The sequence below is a fragment of the Macaca fascicularis genome, chromosome 7 (genome assembly GCF_037993035.2).
Source record: "Macaca fascicularis isolate 582-1 chromosome 7, T2T-MFA8v1.1".
NCBI classification, from domain to species: domain Eukaryota; kingdom Metazoa; phylum Chordata; class Mammalia; order Primates; family Cercopithecidae; genus Macaca; species Macaca fascicularis.
The window spans coordinates 135412659-135432213 of NC_088381.1; the positions used below are offsets into that span (position 1 = coordinate 135412659).

The 19555-nt window shown below is 47.0% G+C and overlaps 1 protein-coding gene across 5 annotated transcripts in view; it reads right to left on the bottom strand.

The window, feature by feature from the left end:
- TMEM229B (transmembrane protein 229B) overlaps positions 1-6863 on the bottom strand; it is a 46865-nt gene extending 40002 nt beyond the window's left edge. For 3 of the 5 annotated variants that reach the window (XM_073997589.1, XM_073997588.1, XM_045397560.3), the window contains exon 1: positions 6461-6831. The gene's annotated coding sequence lies outside the window, so the exon portion shown is untranslated. Of the gene's footprint in view, positions 1-6460 lie in introns of all 5 variants that reach the window. The other 2 variants (XM_073997593.1, XM_073997590.1) reach the window with 1 other exon arrangement.
- Between the last annotated feature and the right edge of the window lie 12692 nt (positions 6864-19555).

Sequence of the window (19555 nt, forward strand, 5' to 3'; positions counted from 1 at the left end):
CAACCCTCCTTCCTCTTCCATGAATACTTCAAAATGGTGGAAGAGGCCAGGTGTGGTGGTGCACTTGTAGTCCCAGCTACTTGGAAGGCTGAGGCTAGAGGATCCCTTGAGCCCAGGAGATAGAGGCTTCATTGAGCTAGGATTGTGCCACTGCACTCCAACCTGGGTGACAGAGCAAAACCTTGTCAAAAAAAAAAGGCAGAAGACAACTTGCTTGGAACAAACAAGAATGGATCCCAATCCACTAGCTGGTCACCTTTGAATGCAGAAATCAGTGGCTCTACTTTCTCAGAAGAACAGGATAATCTAATGCTTGCTGTACTTTGCTCAGTGTAGCTGGGACCCCAGAGTCATACTCAGGTCTCTACAGCTGAATTATAATGATAGGCAGGGAAAGGCCCAGAAACTAGGTTGGAGGATGAGGATTGGGGTCAAGAATCTGCAAAGATAAGCTTCTATGACTAGTGACAGTAGGATAACAGAAAGAAAAATGTTGCCCAAACAGACCATTAAGCAAGAGGAAAATTTTGGTATCAAAATTAAATGGGATTTATGAGATATATTCTTATGCCAAGCAGAAAGCATGTTCCCTTTACAGTAACTCCCAGGCCATCTGGTCTACTTCCCTACTGCAGGGTACAGACCTCTCCTTACTGAACATTCATTGAGATGATGTTTTTCAAATAAGAATCTGTACTTCTGTCTCCTTTTAACTAGTTGTGTTTAATCTACATCAACTCTCTCTTTTTTTTTTTTTTTTTTGAGATGGAATTTTGCTCTAGGCTGGAGTGCAATGGCACAATCTCAGCTCACTGCAACCTCTGCCTCCCAGGTTCAAGTTATTCTCCTGCCTCAGTCTCCCAAGTATCTGGGACTACAAGCACTAGCCACTATGCACAGCTAATTTTTGTATTTTTAGTAGACATGGGGTTTCACCATGTTGCTCAGGCTGGTCTTGAACTCCTGACCTCAGGTGATCCACCCGCCTTGGCATCCCAAAGTGCTGGGGTTACAGGCATGAGCCATCGCCCCCGGTCAATTCTCCTTTTTATATGTTAACCTATACTGCCTCCACTTTTACCCTCTCCCAAACATTTGTTCTATCATCTGATCCAAGCTTATAAAACACAATAGATTCAGACTGGCTGGGAAATGTGGCTCATCCCTGTAATCCTAGCACTTTGGGAGGCTGAGGCAGGAGGATTGCTTGAGGCCAGGAGTTTGAGGTCAGTCTGTGCAACAAAGGGAGTTATAGAGACTCTATCTCCATATAAACAATTTAAAAAGTAGCCAGGTGTGGTGGCACATGCCTGTAGTCCTAGGGAGGCTGAGACGGGAGGATCGCTTGAACTCAGGATTTCAAGGCTGCAGTGAGCTATGACTGTGCCACTGCACTAAAGCCTGGGCGACAGGGAGAGAACTCATCTCTAGAATTTTTTTTTATTTAAAAAAAAAAAATCAGATAGATCTCAGTTCAAGTCCCAGTTTAGACAGTTACTAGCTGTATGATATGTGTGATCACTTTATCTTACAGAGCCTCAGTGTTTCCAGCTGTGAGATGGGTATAATTAATAGTAGCTATCTCATTGCTGTGAGAAAACAACATATGTAAATGCTTAGCCTAATAAACGGTGGCTGTCATTGTTATTGCCATGATCACTGAAGCCAGCTGAAGCTCTATTTGTGGAATTAAGTCTCAGAGGGCTGAAATGGGCTGTCCAAGGTCACACAAGTGAGTGAGTCAGGGAGGGATCCCAGATTTCCTGATTCCTGAAGCCTTTGCCAACCATCAGCTCACACACAAACGAATCATTGCCCAATGACCTAGAAATCAGGGTATCCGATCACATCCAAGTACCACAGCTGGTGATTTAATAAGCACTCACCATGTGTGCAGGCTATATGAAAGCTTTACAGCATCTATAGGTCAGTATAAGAAGGTCATCTCATTGCTCATGCCAAGAGAAAAAAAAAAAGAAAACAAGACAAAAATCTGGAACCTCTGCTTGTGTTTTGCCCAGTGGTAATGATATTTCTTGTCCATATTTGCTTTAAGAAAGTAGATGAAAGTAAGACCAATGCTCTGGCTGCCTTACTCCTGACTTCAAAACAGCCTTTTTGATTGGGAACGAGGAGGAGAGAGATCCTAAGGACTTAGGGACTAAAATGGGGTTTGACCAAGGACAGCAATGAAAAAGGAGATGGGGGTTGTCAGTGGGCTAAAAACAAGTCCCTGTCGGTGCTCTGAAGAATGGCAGTTATTGTCAGCAAGGTGGGCTTCTCGCTGCACCAGGGCCTGTCCCTCCACTGACTATGCAAGCAATGAAACCATGGCGCCCCAGGAAGCACATTTTATCTTGAAGCATGAATCACCCCTCAGAAGTCTAGAAAAGAATCCTCTCTTTGTGGCCCTTCAATCTCCTTGGCTGGCATCCCTAGCTACTCAGGGCTGAAATCAAGGCCTTACTAAAACTCAAGGTGAGTGACCTTTCCGATGGAAACGGATCATTCCAGAAGCTCATGTGACAGGGGTGCCTCTTAATAACTGAAAGGAAACAATGAATGAATGGGCCAGCTAGATGGCATTCGTCATTCAAGTCTAACTGCAAAAGCAGTCAGAAGTGGATAATCCAGTATATTCTGAATGAGGGGCTTTTGGGAAGCAAAGGAGTGGCAGAAGGTGATCTCTCCCCTCATCTTTTCATATTTATCAGCTCTCCCTACATTGATTGAAAGCTGAAGTCTTATTTTAAAAAAAAAAACAAACAAAAAAAACTGTCATGCTTCTAGAAGACGGAGCAACCGGAAGGAGCAACCTGAGGACCCGAGACCTGTCCGTGTAGACGGTTTGCCCTCATTTCAAAGATGCTGTCTCTTCTACAACACCAGCCACATTGGGAGCCAAGAATCCTGAAAAAATATTAAACTCCCTACTGGGGAGCCAGCAGAGTAAAGGACGGTGAAAAGCTGGATGTTCAAAAACGCGAATTGTCAATGACTTTGGTTGCTCCTCAAACTGCCAGACTGGACTGTGATCCAAAGGTAAGTGGAAGCACCAAAATCAGAGGAGGGTGGAAAGTCGCCTTTCAGAACCATCCTTTGAAGGAGCAGGGGGCCAGCATCACTCTGTCACCTCAACTCCACTACATTTATACATAGGGGAACTGATGTTAAAATGAACATGAAGTATAGCCTCACAGGGGAGGAGAGCCGAAGTCCACACTATGTATAAATGCAGCCTGATGAATGTGAAAACAGGGAAAGGAGCAAACCCTCTTTTCTAGCCTGGAAATGTGATGGTTGACTTAGCCTCAGTTCTATCTATGGATGTGTGTCTTGGGGTGCAAACCACTACCTTTTCCTTGAATCACAGCAGCATGGGGCATCCCATAACTCAAAGTCTGAGGCAAATATACATCTTGAACCAAACACCCTGGTACGTAAATTCTATGAGTTCATCTTTATCTTATAGCAGAAAAGTATAACCTATGGATCTACTTGGGTACTTGATTTTAAACGCCCTTAAATCCCAGGAAAGGAAAATTTCCCCAACATATGCATTCTCACACACCACAGACAGTGTGCCAACTCTCAGTGGGACTCAGTTTCCCTAAGGGGAAGCAAACCAAAAGTGCCCCCCTCATACTCCTTCCCTAGAAATCAGCTTTCACTTTACTTTTCAAAGACAAAGCCTGATTTCTGAGAAGTGATGTAGAGTAAGAAGAAGATCTGGCCAACAGAGGCTGAAATTCCTCAGCTCAGAACATGAGAATCCTGTCTGATATTCCCTCCTTAGCCAGGTGTTGCCACAAAGGGAGATAAGACTTTGCCAGGTCAGAAATTATCCTCGCCTTAAAAGGAAGGTTCCTGCAATTGAAAAATACACCCAAACCACCTTGTCTGTACATGGGAGGTGGGGAGAGAGGGGAGGAGAAGCGTAAAAGGATACAAACTTGAAAACAGCCAGGCTCTGGGAGGGTTAGCTATCCCTTCCCTCCCCTCAAGGACAGCCAGATCTGATATAGTTGCCGATAAGATCAAGCTGCCTCACTCTACTGCCCTTACCCAGGTCTCTCCTTATGACATCAGAGTACCCAACATCATTAGAGACCCTCTTCAGAAACTAGAGGCTGACAGTCACTAACATTCTAGCTGGAAACTGTCTACCAGGAAAAAGTCCACCAGGAAGGAGCTCCTGGGAGGTAGGCAGAAAAAAACACTTGCTGCTTAAGTGCTGCAGCAAGAGCTTTTCTGATAAAAACTACACTTTTAAAACCAACACTGAGCTTTGCCTACCACAAAAGCTGTAATTTGGTCCCTTCCTGTAAAATGACACCTTTCCCTTTAGAAACAATATGTAAATCTGATACAACCAAAATAAACACAGTATAATGCTCATTAACTCATTTAATATCTTTCATTCAAGGACTTGAGGGTCTTAACCCACTTATAAATGTAAAAATTCATGCCTCATCACTTCAAAACAGGAAGTTAGGAGAGTATCAATTTCCCATCTTAAGATATTTAAGTTCCTCAGTATATTTGAGGAACATGCCACAGAAAAGTCCATCCTCTCACCGCTGGAGGCTCGGAGGTCGGGCCTCCATATCATTACTCTCAGCTCTGAATAAACAGCTTGGGATAAACCAATAAAGCCCCTCCAATGGGGACTTGAGTGATAATCAACCCTGCCTGCCCTGTTAGAGTGGGAAGGTCCATAGGAGTGGGCCTAGCTGTGCTTCTCTGGTCTAGTACCTGCATCTGACTTTAGCCACAAATTGCAGGGCCACAAATCTATAGCTCAGGGGACTCAGTTTTCTCCTGCTACTCCTTATTGGTCCTGGAACTTCCCTTGTTCCTGTACCTATGAGTGATCAAAATCAACACTAAAGAAAGCCTGTTGTCCCCACCCAAAGCCTGCCACGCTCTCTCTCCAGTTGCTTATATCTGTCTCCAAACACAAAACTGAGGGCTAAGAGTCATCTCAGCACACCCCTGAGCAAGGTGTCTCTACAGCGAAGTGTCCTGGCAGGCCCACCCTGGTCCAAGCTACTTGTATCATTAGCTCATTCACACCAGCAGGCGGGAGAGTCCTCCACTAGTCCCGGGCCCTCCAGTGCCTTCTGTCTCACAGGCAAGCAGATGTATCTGTCTTCCAACCAGGGAAAAAAATCTGAGCTCCCAAAGGGCTGTCCTGCCACAGGATAGGAGCTGGTGGTCACATGTAAGCCAGCTCAGAACTGGAGGCACCTTGTTCCTGGAGACACAAGGCCAAGGACCGGGGACCTGGAACCTGGCCCATTTGTTTTCTAGAGAGAAAGACACTGTACCACCCCCAAGGCAGGTTGCTTGGCCCTCCCTTGACCCCTCTTCCTGGTACAGCAGGGAGAAACCCAGGCCTCTCAATTACCCAAGGCTCATAGCCACGGCAACAGCTCACTTATTACTAGGGTGCTGAGAACACGAGAATTGGTGAGCAGAGCCCCAAGGTTACACCAGCAGACAGCTCCCTGGGGTCCTGCTCTTTCCCTTCAGGGAGAGCCTTGAGCAGTGCCCGAACACCCTGCCCTCCTACCTCCAAGCTCTGTACCTAAGGCAGCCAAACACCCCCAGGGAAACCCTGGGGAAAGAAAGGAGACAGTCCCGGGAAGGAAGGGAAGGGGGTGGGTTTCTGACTGAGCATAGAAAGAGGGAAAGGAAGACACCTGGGAAAGAGGCCAATGTCTCCCTGCCCTTGCCAGGAACCGGGTTGTAACACTTCCCATCTCAGCCAGGCATCTTCCACGGAGGACCAGAGATCAGGGAGGGCAGGTGAAGAGCTGGCAGCCAGGGGGCTGGGCTGGGCCCCGGGACATGGACCTGGGGAGTCGAGGGCGCCTAGGTGTGGGGTCCACCATCACCCAGCTTTTCCATGCACCCTGGGGAGAAGGCTGCGGGGTCCTTTTGGCAGCGTTCCCTTCCCTTCAGCAAAGTCCTCAGCCTCTAACTAGGAGGGTCCGTGGTTCCCACTCCCAAGCCCTGGCTCCCCAGCTTCCACCCAGATTGTCACCCCCTTCCAACCTCCCTAGGTGGCCTCCTGGGTGCTCTCCGCCCGGAAGAAGAGGAGGTGTCAACCTTCCGCTGGCCCTCGCTTCCCCCGACACCCCTTTGTTTCAGGCGGGGAAAGTTGCCAACGCGCACCCCCTTCCTCAACACGCCCCCCTGTGCGCCCATCCCCCGCAGGGAATCCAAGCCCGGGCGCACCATCTATCTAATCTGCGGCTCGCTCTCGAACCGGGGCAGCAACCTCGAAACCGAAAGCAAAGAGGAAGCGGGATCAGCCAGAGCCCCAAGTCCGGTCGCCCGGTCTTCTCCATCACCGTCCCCATCGCCCGCGCCCCCTGTGCTCGGAGCTGCCGGCCCCGCGCGGCCACCTCTCCCGGCGGTGGAAAGGCCTGTCTGCGGGCATTGGGGTACCTACCGGTGCGGGGCAGGGGCCGTGGGCAGGGGCAGGGCAGGGCCGGCCGCCTGCCGGGAGCAGGTGCGGCCAGGAGCGCAGTCTCTAGGGCTGGCTCCCGCTCCTCCTCCCGCGCCGGGACTCGGGGCGCTCTCCTGCGCCGCCTGCTCCCCGCCCCCAAACCCGGCGCTCCAGCTCCCCCCGCGCGGAGTTGCGGGCCGTGCCTCCCCCACGCCGCCTGGCACCCCCACGCCGCCTGGCACTCCCGCGCCGCGCCTAGTCCCGCATTGTGTGTCGGCGTCCGCCGCGGCGGCGCGGGGGCAGAGGGGCTGCAGCCGCCGCTGCCCGGGAGGAATGGAGCCCCCGGCGGCCGCGGCGGCACTCACCCATAGTACGGATGCGCTGCAAACTGCACATGCTCGCGTCTGACAGGCGCTCGCCCTGCCGCCCGGCTTAACTCCTTGCTCGCCCGCTCGCCGGCCCGGCCCGCTGTCCCCTTCGACCTCGCAGCCTCCCACAGCACGGGGTCAGCCCCGCCACGGGCGCCTAGGAGCACGCCCCCTGCCTGGGCCGCGGTGCAGGTGGCTGAGGTGCAGGGCTCTTCGGCCCTCCCTGTCTTAGCCAACCCGCCTGCATTTGAGTGTCTGTCAGGCCCGGAGCTTGTAGCTGGGACCAGGCGTGCAACATCCACTGTGGGTATCATTGCAGGCCTGGGCTACCTGAGGGCCACGAACCACGTGGTGTGGCAGACCCACCCACCTTGTGCCAGCACTGTGGACCCTGCCGTCAGTTCATGCAAACAGCCATGTAAGGTCGTTTGTTTATCCCCATTTCCAAGAAGGAGAAACTGAGGCCTATGGAAGTTAAGGAATTTGCCTAAGGCAAAGCTCGAACCTCTAAGGCTCATGATTTGCTTTATACCATAAAGATTACAGAGAATATGTTATTTCAGAAGTCAATCTAGATTCTTTTATTGGGAGGTGGAAAATAATGAATGTCATCTGGAAAGTCTGGAAATTCCACAATGCTGAACGCAGGAAATCAGCAGCTGAGGGCCCTGACTTGAGACAGGCCCCTCCGACTGGTCCTGGGTCCTGCAGAAAGGCTGAGCAGGGAGTGGGAATGACATCCAGCCCCCATTCCCACGCCAAGCCTAGGTCCTGGCACTGGGTGCCTCAGCCAATAGGAAAGGGCATTTTGAAAATTTATAACACCCTCTGGGGGTGTCCTTTTGTCACTAACCCATCCGGAGAGAGTACCCTTTCTAATTCTCTTGCAAACCCTATGCATGCCTAGGCCTGATCTGAGGGGTCTAATGGCTGCTTTTCAACCTAGCGGGAGGGGGGAAATGAGGAGAGGGATGACAAGAGAGGCTGAAGCTCTTTCCCCTTTTTGTAACATGCACCAGTGACAAAGAGCTCTCAGAAGTCCAAGGCAGCACAGAGTCTTCTAAGAAAAAGATCCTATGGTTCATCCAGCTGCTCTTGCCCCATTCTGGGCGAGAAACTGGGCTGCTTTCCTCTGTCTGAACCTAATACATAACCCTAATCTGATCCTGTGTCTTCCTCTAATTGCCTGATGGGGCCGTAGGTCTTCTACCAACCTCCTGTCCCTGGCCAGAATATTCAAAGATCAACTAAGGTGCCTCTCAAAGCTGGGAGTAGGAAATGTGGACAAGGAATTTCTAAGTCCATCCCCGTACATATCCTGTTCTTGGGCTGGTCAAGCCATTCTTCTCAGAAGGAAAGCAATGGGCTTCTGATGGGGGCAGAGGGAGTCATGTTGGGTTCCTCAAACAAGTACAAGAAGTAGACAGCCATGTGCTACCAGTGGCAGGAACTCTAGACTTCCCCCTGAGTTTGCTTTCTTTTCTGTAAAATGGAGATATTGCCTCATTGTAAGTATAGTATAATGACCCAAGGACATCACGCATGTAATATTCTCAGTACACAGTAGGCTTTGGATAACAGGGAAATTTGGTTTTTTTTGCTGGAGATAAGGCAGGAGAAGGGAGAGAGTCAGGGCTACAGGCAGGCATGTGGGCTGTCCCTAGTACACTGTCAGAGATGCAGGAGACAGTGTCTCAGGGACACGTTGGCGAGAAGCAGCTAGTCTAGCAGCAAGGTCTACCTGATGAAAAGGGCCATCCCCTGTGCCCCTTTGCCACGGAGGCATAGTACGCCTAATCTCCTTCTCTAGCTGTGGCCGGCGGCTGGCAACTGGCTCTCCCCCAGGCTCTGGGAGGCAGCATTGCGCAGAGGAAAGCACAATGGGCTGGAAAGGCTTCGGAAGATCTGAACTCCTGGCACCTTATGCATGAGGCACAGTAGGCATGGGGCTCAGTGCTCACAATATTTTTAGGCACCCGCAAAAATGTTTGAATTTCTTTTAAACTCAGAAGCAAAAAATAAACATTGAAGTCAAAGAAAAATATTTTAATTTATAATATTAATATTTTCATCCTTTAGCAGAGAAGCTCTATTGTAGAAGCCAAGATATCAGTTAGAGAATCAGAAAGAAGGGTTAGGAACTAAGGCGCAATGCATGGCATCATCCAGCCTCTGCTTTCTCCAGGTCTCCCATGAACTTAAATCCATGTCCTGGGTTTTCCTTATTCTTTACGTTAGGGATCATTTCTTCCCAAAAAGTTTAGATAGTAGTGCCTTACAATTGCCATATTTTCTCTCTCTGGGTAGGACAGCTATTTTTATCACCATTTTATAAATGAGGAAATTAAGGCTCAAAGAGGTTGTATGGTTTGGTCAAGGTTAGATTGCTAGTAAAGGCAGAATGCAGTTCAAACTCGGGTCTTCTGTTACCACTTCCAAGCTTCTTTCTGTTTAGATCAAGAACATTTGACATAAGATCAGGCGTGCACAGGGTGGAGCAGTCTGCTGTAGAAATGGACTTTAAAATAGCATCTGTAACAGTGAGGGCCCTCCCTGGCTTTTCACCCAAGGAATGCTGAAACTTACATACAGAATTGTGGGAAGGGGTGGGGAGGGTGACCCTGGGTGCAGGAGGCACCGTAATCATGGTTCTAGCGATTCAAGAACAGGTTGAAGATGGAGGGGCCTGGGACAAACCACCCCTGCTGCACTAACACACACCAAAGGATACCACCCCTGCTTTGCCTTCGTGTCTTGTCAAAGCAAGAGGAGCGGTGCGGTGGCATGGGCCAGGAACAGACAGGCTTTGCTCAAGCAAACCTGGGTTTGAGTTCAGACTCTCCATCCTAGTTGGATGTCTTAAGGCAGTTCATTTAACTTTTCTCAGCCTATTTTTCTCATCTGCAAAATGGAAATGGCAATAATACCCAAGTCCAGGGCAGTTGTAACAGTAAGTAGGAGAATGCATATAAGGTGCTTAGCATAGTGCCAGGCACATAGTATAATACATAGGTAATAAGTGGCAGTAGCTCCACCCTGTCATGTAAAGGCCCCGCCATGGTAGGCAGTGAGTGGTAGCTCCCTTCACATCTCTCTTCCACCACCCAGCAAGGACAAGAAGAGTCTTTAAAGTATCTTTATATCTCTAAAGTTCCTCGAACATGTTAGGTCCTTAGACATATATTCTGAAAGGCAAGAACTTTTCTGCCCTTCCCCCAAAAGCAAACCAGCCATAAAGGGTTTGTTCTTGTCCCCCATAAGTAATTTTCTTGATAACTTTCAAAGGGAATCAGAAAGATTTCTTTATGCTTGTTAGAGAGGACTGGTTCCCGGGGGCCGCCCTCTGACCACAAGTCAGGAGAGATGTGGCTCAAGAGCGTGATTCCAGTGGAGGAACTGACCTGCAGCCCGATCAGAAAGGGTCTGGGAGGGAGACAGAGCAGGGAAATGGGACATCAAGAGAAGATCACATGCAGTCTGTTGCAGATGCTATGATAAGAAAGCAAGAAGTGAGGTAGAAGCAGAGGAAGCATTGAAGTCGAAGCCAATCTTGAATTTGGAATTACTTGGATCAGCTTTACAGGAAAACAAATTGGGCAGGAAAGAACTGGGAGATGGGATGTATGGATATGGTCTTGGTGAGAATGCCAGCATTTGAAAACAGGGGGAGTTTCTTTGCAACTGTCCCTTCTTGAAATAGGAAGGAAAGGGGCATAAAGAGGCTAAGGAGTGTGAACCCAGATCACGCAGGATTCTTTGACTGCAAGCAATAGAAACCGACTTTAGCTATCTTAAGTCTAAAAAAAAAATTCATTGGAAAAGAATATGATCAGATGGCTCACATATTTAAAGGGAATGCTGGCAAAACAAGCTCGAAAGGACTAGCACAGCACAAGGCTAGCTTTGGGAATCCAGGTAATGGGAAGTAATCAAGAGTCTCCTCGGGGCTGTGCTGCCAGAGCAACTAGACGCCAATCTTTTCATCACTTCTGCTCAAGCATAAAGAGTCAGATTTGCCTAAGTTGAGTCCTGCATTCACGTTCCCTCTTGGGCAGGGAAGGGTCCACCCGAATACTCTGGTGTAAGCCCTACTAGGCACTGCACATCATCCTGAGTAGAGGCAAACAGTGAAAGAATTAAGGGGCTGTTACTACAAGAAGGGAAAGGCTGCCGAGTAGCCCCCCAACAGTGAATGTCCAGGACAAGGGGAAGCAAGCAGCATAGAGAATTTGTACCTGACTCAGTGGCCCTGAAGTTTTTTGTTTTTGTTTTTTAACTTTTCTTTGAGACAGGTTCTCATTCTATCACCCAGCATGGAGTGCAGTGGCACGATCATGGCTCACTGCAGCCTTGAACTCCTAGGCTCAAGCGATTCTCCTGCTTCAGCCTCCCAAGTAGCTGGGACTAAAGGCATATGCCACCATGCCTGACTAATTCTTTTATTTTTTGTAGAGACTGGATCTCCCTATGTTGCTCAGGCTGATTTTGAACTCCTAGCCTCAAGTGCTCCTCCCACCTCGGCTCCCCAAAGTGCTGGGATCATAGGCGTGAGCCATCATGTCTAACCCAGACTTTGTTTTTTAGAGTGGTTTTAGGTTCACAGCAAAATTGAGAAGAAAGTATGGAGATTTCCCATAGCCCCCTGCTCCACACATGCATAGACTTCCCATTATCAGAATCCCCCACCACAGTCGTATATTTGTTATAACTGATGAAGCTGCCTTGACATACCATTATCACCCAAAGTCCAAAGTTTACATTAGGGTTCACTCTTGGTCTTGTTCTTTTTATGAGTTTGGATGAATGCATATTGACATATATCCATCATTATGATATCATATGGAATATTTTCACTGCCATAAAAGTCCTCCATGCTTTGCTGATTCATCTTTCCCTCCCCCTTAACCCCTGGAACCACTGATCTTTTCACCTGCTCTACAGTTTTGCCTTTTCCAGAATGTCATATAGGTGAAATCATACCATTTATGGCCTTTTCAAACTAACTTCTTTCATTTAGTAATATGCATTTAAGTTGCCTCTATGCCGTTTCATGGCTTGATAGCTTTTTCTTTTTAGCACTGAATAATGTTCCATTGTCTGGATGTACCACAGTTTATTTACCCATCACCTACTGAAGGACATCTTGGTTGCTTGCAGGTTATGGCAGTTAAGAATAAAGCTGCCATAAACTGTATGCAGGTTTTTGTGTGGACATAAATTTCTAACTCCTTTGGGCAAATACCAAGGAGCACAATTGCTGGATTGTGTGGTGAGAGTATGTTTAGTTTTATGAGAAATTTCCAAACTGTCTTCCAAAGCAGATGTAGCAATTTTGTGTTCCCACAAGCAATGAATGGGAGTTCCTGTTGCTTCACATCCTCATCTTGTCAGTATTTCCACATTTGGGTCATTATAATTGGTGTGTAATGGTATCTCATCGTTGTTCTCTGTAAAGTTCTTGGCTATGAGAGAAGGTGAATGGAGAAACAGGTAAGCCTCAGGAAAGCAGCAAGAGGCTCTGAAAAGTACCAGGACAGGAAGATGTAGATTGTTGAATAATATCACTTCTTATGCTGGGGTTGGTATAGAGCTGGGTGACACATCATTATCACCCAAAGTCCATAATTTACATTTAGGTAACTTCATAAATTACATTACAAAGTCAGACTTCTGCACAGCTGAGAGCTATGCTCAGGAATGAGTGCATTGTGATAGGGGAAGCAAATGCAAAAGCTTACTAAGGATGCCTTTGAATATTTATAAAATGTCACAGAGGGATGGAAAGGGGTACCAGTGGAGGGAGAAGAGGCATTAGGCCCGGGGGAAATGATTAAGTCTTGTGGGTTTATCAGAAGATTTTGGTATCCATATGTCCATGTGGGAAAGGGGTGTGTAGGTACTTTCATAGAAGTCTCAAAATAAAGTGTCTTGCTACTTTGGGGATATTTAAAGGCCCTGTCCTCTCTCTTTTTTTCATCATCAAAAAGAAAATCCAGTGGATAAGGACTATACGGTATTCATGAACACCTTGAGCCTGAAAATGAAGAGCGCATGATTCTGTGATCATGTGAATTCATCCATAAAGCATTAAGACATTAATGGGTGTGCACTAAAACAGCCCTGAAAATTAGCACAGGTTGATAAGAAGAGCAGTAAGTTAGGAAAAGGCCGTAAGACAGGAAAAGGCCAAAGCTAAAATAAATCAAAGTGAGAATAAGAACACACACTGAAATCACATCACCTCATACTTTTAAGTATGGGTTTAACTGTGAAGGTCGTAAATCTTTTGTAGGACAGAGTTGACTATGAAAGTTGGGGATTAGGCCGGGCGCAGTCGCTCACGTCTGTAATCCCAGCATTTTGGGAGGCCGAGGTGGGTGGATCATGAGGTCAAGAGTTCGAGACCAGCCTGACCAACATAGTGAAACTCCGTCTCTACTAAAAATACAAAAATTAGCCGGGCGTGGTGGAGTGCGCCTGTAATCCCAGCTGCTTGGAGGCTGAGGCAGGAGAATCGCTTGAGCCTGGGAGGCAGAGGTTGCAGTGAGCCGAGATCGTGCCACTGCACTCCAGCCTGGGCAAACAGAGTGAGACTCCATCTCAAAAAAAAAAAAGAAAGAAAAAAGAAAGAAAAAAGAAAGAAAGTTGGGGATTGTGCAGGAGAGCCCAATTCCACACATATCCCCGTACCCCCTCCTCTCCCACTCTACTGCTCTCATTTCCTTCTCAGCAGTCAGCCCAGATGCTGGGCAAATTTAAAAGAATTTCTGCCCTAGAGATTAAAATCCAAACTCCAAGCTGGTCACCTCCCCTCTGTGCCTCCCTTTGCCAGGATACAAGAAGCTTAGTCGTCTGAGGGGGGACAAAGGAGTATTGTTGAGGCGAGCCTGGTTATGAGAAGGCTTTGCAACTAAAAGCTTTTATGCTGCTATCTAAGCCACTCTGCCTGGGGGGACACTGTGTGCCTGTCCCAACTTCACTATATCAGTTCAAAGAGAAATTTCAGCCAGACACAGTGATTGCAGGAGGATATCTTGGGACTTGGCAACATTAATAGGTTAAGAATTTGTATCACAGCATTCTCATCCAAGTCACAGCTAGGTCCTGGGATGGGGTAGAGTGGGAAAATCTTTCTTTTTGTAGATCTGAGTCAAAAGGTTTCTCCTGTAAGAGCCAGCTGAGAGACAGCTAAGCCTGGGGCGGGCGGTGAGGCAGTATGCCCACTGCCTTGTAGAGGGTGGGGCAAACCCCATCTCTATTCTTTTTACCCTCCTTGTCCTGGACCTGCTAGAACTCTGCCACCTTCAGGAAAGGCTGCAGAAGCCCAAAGGGTTGATGATCCCAGAGAATATCTTGTCCGGGGAATTAGTTCAATTAGTCTCAGATGCCAATTAATTAACAAATGTGTATTGAGTGTCTTCTCTTGCCTAGCACTGTGCTGTTTTGAGAACTGGGCTTCTGACTTCACGAGGAGCCCAGGCTGGGCGCGGTGGCTCATGCCTGTAATCCCAGCACTTTGGGAGACCAAGGCAGGTGGATCACGATGTCAGGAGTTCAAGACCAGCCTGGCCAACATGACGAAACCCTGTCTCTATTAAAAATACAAAAATTAGCTGGGTGTGGTGGTGGATGCCTGTAATCCCAGCTACTTGGGAGGCTGAGGCAGGGAGAATTGCTTGAACCCAGGAGGCAGAGGTTGCAGTGAGCAGAGATGGCACCACTGCACTCCACCTGGGCAACAGAGTAAGACTCCATCTCAAAAAAGAAAGAAAGAAAGAAAGAAAGAAAGAAAGAAAGAAAGAAAGAAAGAGAAAGAGAAAGAGAAAGAGAAGAAAAGAGAAGAAAAGAAAAGAAAAGAAAAAAGAGGAGTCCTGTCCTCAAAACAGCGCAGTGCTAGGAAAAAAAGTCATTCAACTTGTTATTCAATTCAACAACCATTAATGTTCTATGCACTGTGCTAAGGATTATACAGGTAGGGTTATATGGGTAACAAAGAATGAAACCTAGGCATTTGGAAGATGAGAGCAATACAAGATGGTCTATAACAAAGCATTACCCCGTGCTCCAAGTAATTGCTTTAGATTCTACACCTCCACACAGAGGAAGGTGTGCGATTATTTGTGTTCTACAATGGGGCTGTTTCTGTGGCCATGCTGTATCTCTACCATATCTTATTTGTAGGTTAAACTTTGGCTTTGGCTCAAGATTGACCAGTATTTGTAAATACACACTTCTTTTTGTTAAAAGACTCTGCCTTTCTTTCTTGCCCACAGCTTAGGTCAAGGTCTGCTTTCTCTTAGTTCCCTCAGCAAAGAACAGACATGGGAAGGGGAAACAACATCTTTGGAGGAATTTTTTTTTTCTTTGTATCCATGGGCAGTAATGTCAGGTATAGAGCTGTGATCTCTCTAGGGAATACAGTAGAGGGAGCTGAGAACAGGGAGGGAAGAACAGTGACACAAAGAGGGTTTCCAGTGACACAAAGCAAGAACACAGAGGGGATGAATCCTTTGTTCTGGAACTGCATGTCTGTGTTCTGAGTGGATAGGCTAAGAAAGGAACTGGCTGCTCAGAGACCCATTTTGACCTTGTAAATGCCCTGTAGTTGTTTAATGGGAGATTAATACTCTCTCACAACCTTGGGCTTTTCTATTTATTTTTTTAATAAGTGAAATCTCATATGTTCCCCAAGTTCCTGGGCTCAATCTTCCCACCTCAGCCTAGTGAGTAGCTGGGATTACAGGTGCATGCCACCAAACCTGGTTCTGTTTTTACTATTTACATCCAAATTCATGTTCTAGGAAGACACTGGGCCCACTGGACTCCAATCTGTGTCATAACTGCTCATTTTTCACCAGGCTGAATTGAGCTGGCTGGTGTCCAGAACTCTAAGAATGCCAAAGGTCAGGTCATGAGGGTCTCTTGTGCTGCAGTTAGGAGTGTGGAAAAACATGGGTGGCTGTGGAGGAGTGAGAAGGGGTAGATGAAGGAACACAGGCTCAGGATTTTCTCCTGGAAGTTATGCCACTCCTACCCAGAACCTCCTGCAGTCCGGCCAATGGACCACACCCAGCTAGCTTCACTTTCCTTCTTTCCTCAAATGGAGAAAATGGTTGAATACATCATTTCTCTTGAAGGTTGTGAAATGGGCTTGAATTAGAAGTAGGGACCCAAGTTAACTCTGTCCCCAGACTTGTGTCTGCTCCTTCAAGTCTTGGACAACCGCCAAACCACAAGAACATACCGTATAATAGGAATCCAGTAATGCTGTTGTGGTCATAGTGTAATTGCTTTGAAGAGATAATAGGGATCCAGATAATATCAAAAGATGTGAGGCCCCTCTGATCTGAACATTGATCCCCAACTTCCCCAGGTCCCCATTACCATATCCCTCCCCAGTTTCTTAATGAGGAGAAAGGAGGCAGAACTCAAAGCGCTGGCATTAAACTTGAGGAATGGGTGGCTATGGGTGCACATTCTGGCTCTTGGACTGGCAGGTTGTGGCTTTATTGAGTTAGATATCAACTTCCCTGAATCTCGGCTTTCTACTTACTCATGAGGATCAATACTTTTAAAACATTTTAATAGCTTTATTAGAAAAATGATTCATACTCCTTGTAAAATGCTTACATAATATAGAAAAGAACAAAGCAGAAACTAACAAAATTATGTCAAATTTCTCCACTCAAAGACAATCACTGTTAACCTCTGGGAAAAAGAATTCTACCCATATTTATATACATAAATATACATATAGTTACATGTATACAGTTTTACATAAAACAAATATTTTACATGCTTTTCTAGACATTGTTTCACTTGACATTAAGTAATGAATATCTTTCCTTGTCAATAAATATAATTCTTCATCATACATTTTGATGGTTGCATAGTATTTCATTTTCTAGATGAATCATAATTTTAATACTTTACTTACTGGTCTTAACTGTTGGACATTTCAATTGGATCCTTTTCCCCCCTTTTATTTTGCTGTTATTGCTGCTATAAATATTAGGGGCAACCCTCACTCTTCTAACATAAATTGTAAGAAATAGTCATGATGTAGCTCAATAAAGGACACAAGAATCACAACATGCCATGTCAGTGAAAGGAGATTTAGAGTGGGAAAGGTCCTAGTAACATTTTAGTGATTCTCCCCACTATAAATGGCTACCAATCTGATGAACATTACTGCACATGCACTTTATTACACTTGACAGGAAAATATATTTACAGAAAGTTACTTTGAGTATTCCAGTGGATTTATTTCAACACTAACAATTTTGCCTCCCAAAAGAACCCATGTTCTTCTCAGGAGTGTCTTTTGTTTTAGAGATCCTGGATCCACACAAGCATGATGCCCTGTGCCCAGGAAATTTCTGCTTTCAAGATCAAGCCATTCCAGAAGGCATCTGAGAGTTTCCCCAATGGCCAGTGAGGCAATGTGCAGTGTCTAGAAGCAACAGCAGCCGCATGTCAGCCCCAGAGCAATGCCTATTGGCTTTCCGTCCTAGGAATCTGCCTGCTCTGCTCCATCACCAACCTTATACATGAGACCTGTCTGTCAGCTCCACCTGGTTCCTTTGGGTGGGTCCACTTTAGTGTTTCCTCTTCTGGATCTGGACTAGGAAATCCAGAACCTGGAAATGCAGAATCCTTTTTAGAAATGTGCACTCTCCACACCACCACTCTGAAAACCCCAGAGCTCACTTCTACATAAGCAAAGTTCCTAATACAACTGGGAGTCGGTCTATTGCCAGCTCTGTATCCCATCACTTTATCTGTAGCAGAGCAAAGTGAATCCTTGACTTGCAGCTTGGACTTTGTGCAGAGGCGTCTCTTCCTGTCCCCTGCCTGTGTAACATGGCTAGGTAAGACGCCTGCTTGGAATGAGTGCCAAGCTGACGGTCGGTCTGTGCATGCTGCTTTCAGTCTTATGCTTTGCACAGTAGGAAGAGGTACACATTGCTTGGTGCCAGGTGCCTGGAACTAGGAAAGGGGAGAATATTATTTCCATCTTTTCCTAGTCTTTTATCCAACTAGGTATTCTATCCCACTTCCCCGAAACTATGCAAAACTGAACAGGATCAAAATATGCATAGTTTAAAGTCTCCACTTTAAGCACAGCTTAAATCCCCATTAATCACCACATTTGTAGGTGACCAAAGCATGCAGCAGTCAGATCAGAAGGGAACGGATCTGGCCCTACACCTAATTGGGAGCCAGAACGCTGGGGCTCAGGGTCCTTGAAGAAAACAAACAAGCCATCCTGGCCACTAGGTGGTGCTGAGAGATAGTCTCCAATTGCTGGCAGTCACATCCAGGGCTTCCATACTGAAGGCAGGTTTGTCATCAGAACTCAACCCCTTTTACAAACAGGAGAGGGCACAGAGAGCTTCCTGGAAGGTATGAGCCCTGACACACCATCAAAAACACTGAGCACAACAAGGAGAAGTCCTGACCATCAAGGGAGATAACAGACCCATTGGTTCAGGCTAAATCACTAGGGGCAGGGCAGACGGAGCTGCAATGGCTAGGTCTGCTCATTCTGTCCATGGGTTTCACTTATTTCCTTTTCTGTGAATCCCAGGGTACTTGTGGCTCACTCATTGCAACCTTTCAGCCTGGAAGGTGCCCTGCAGGGGAACCCACACATCCCTGAGCGGAGGCAAGCCTCGAGTTGCTAAAGGTGTGGTCTTTAGAGTCAGGCAGGGCAGGGTTTGTGTCCTGGCTTGGCTGCTTGCTTGCTACCTGAGCTTAGTCACTTGGTCTTCGTGAGCCTCAGTCTGCGCATCTATAAAATGGAGATAAAAATCGCTTCAGCTCCAGAGAATTGTGAGAATTAAGATGATTCCTCCCCTTCAGCCCGGCAGCTGGAGGTTTCAGTGAGCCGAGATCGCGCCATTGCACTCCAGCGGGCAACAAGAGTGAAACTCCGTCTCAAAAAAAAAAAAAAGATGATTCATCCTAAAATGTTTAGTGGGTCAGGAACAAAGTTAGCCCTCAATAAATATTGGCCTTAAATGTTTTGATTTTTAATTAGGAGATTAGAAAGAAAGATTTCATTCGTTTGCAGTGCCCTGGAATGGCTGGCTGTGTCCCCAATGTGTTTTGGTGAAGTTGCTTCTATTCCCATTCAGCAATTATCAGATGAACCGACAATGTGTTTGGTACCGCAGCAGCCCCTCATTCCCCATCATGGCCCTGGTGAAGTGTTCATTAAGTCCTTATCTCCAGGCTGAGGATAGCAGCCATGAAGGTCCTGCTTCTATTTTACAGTTAGGCGGAGGCACAAAGAGTTGCTGAGATGTCCTCAGGTTGCAGAGCAAAGTAGTGGCTGAGCAAGAACTCACTCACAGCCCTGCATGCAGGACCCCACCCTAGACCTCTGGCCTCTTCCTGTCAGCAAAAGTAGTGGCTTTGAGGAGGGGAGGTCAAGTAGCAGGAAGAAGCCCTCCAAAGTCCAGTTGTCCTGTACTGAGCCACCTACTCCTCCACGCTCTCCCTCTCCTACAGTGGCCTACTGTGGACACTCGGCAAACACATGATGAATGTATGAACACAGGACCCTAGCTCACCAGAGCTCTCGTAGTTCAGCTCTGAGATGGGCTGGTGGGGACTCAGACGGGATGGGGTAGGAGGATAAGGCAGGGCTGGGAGACTCCTTTATCTGGGCTTGGGTCTGTCTTCTGCTGAGGAGATAATAATAACAACAACCAGCATCTATTGA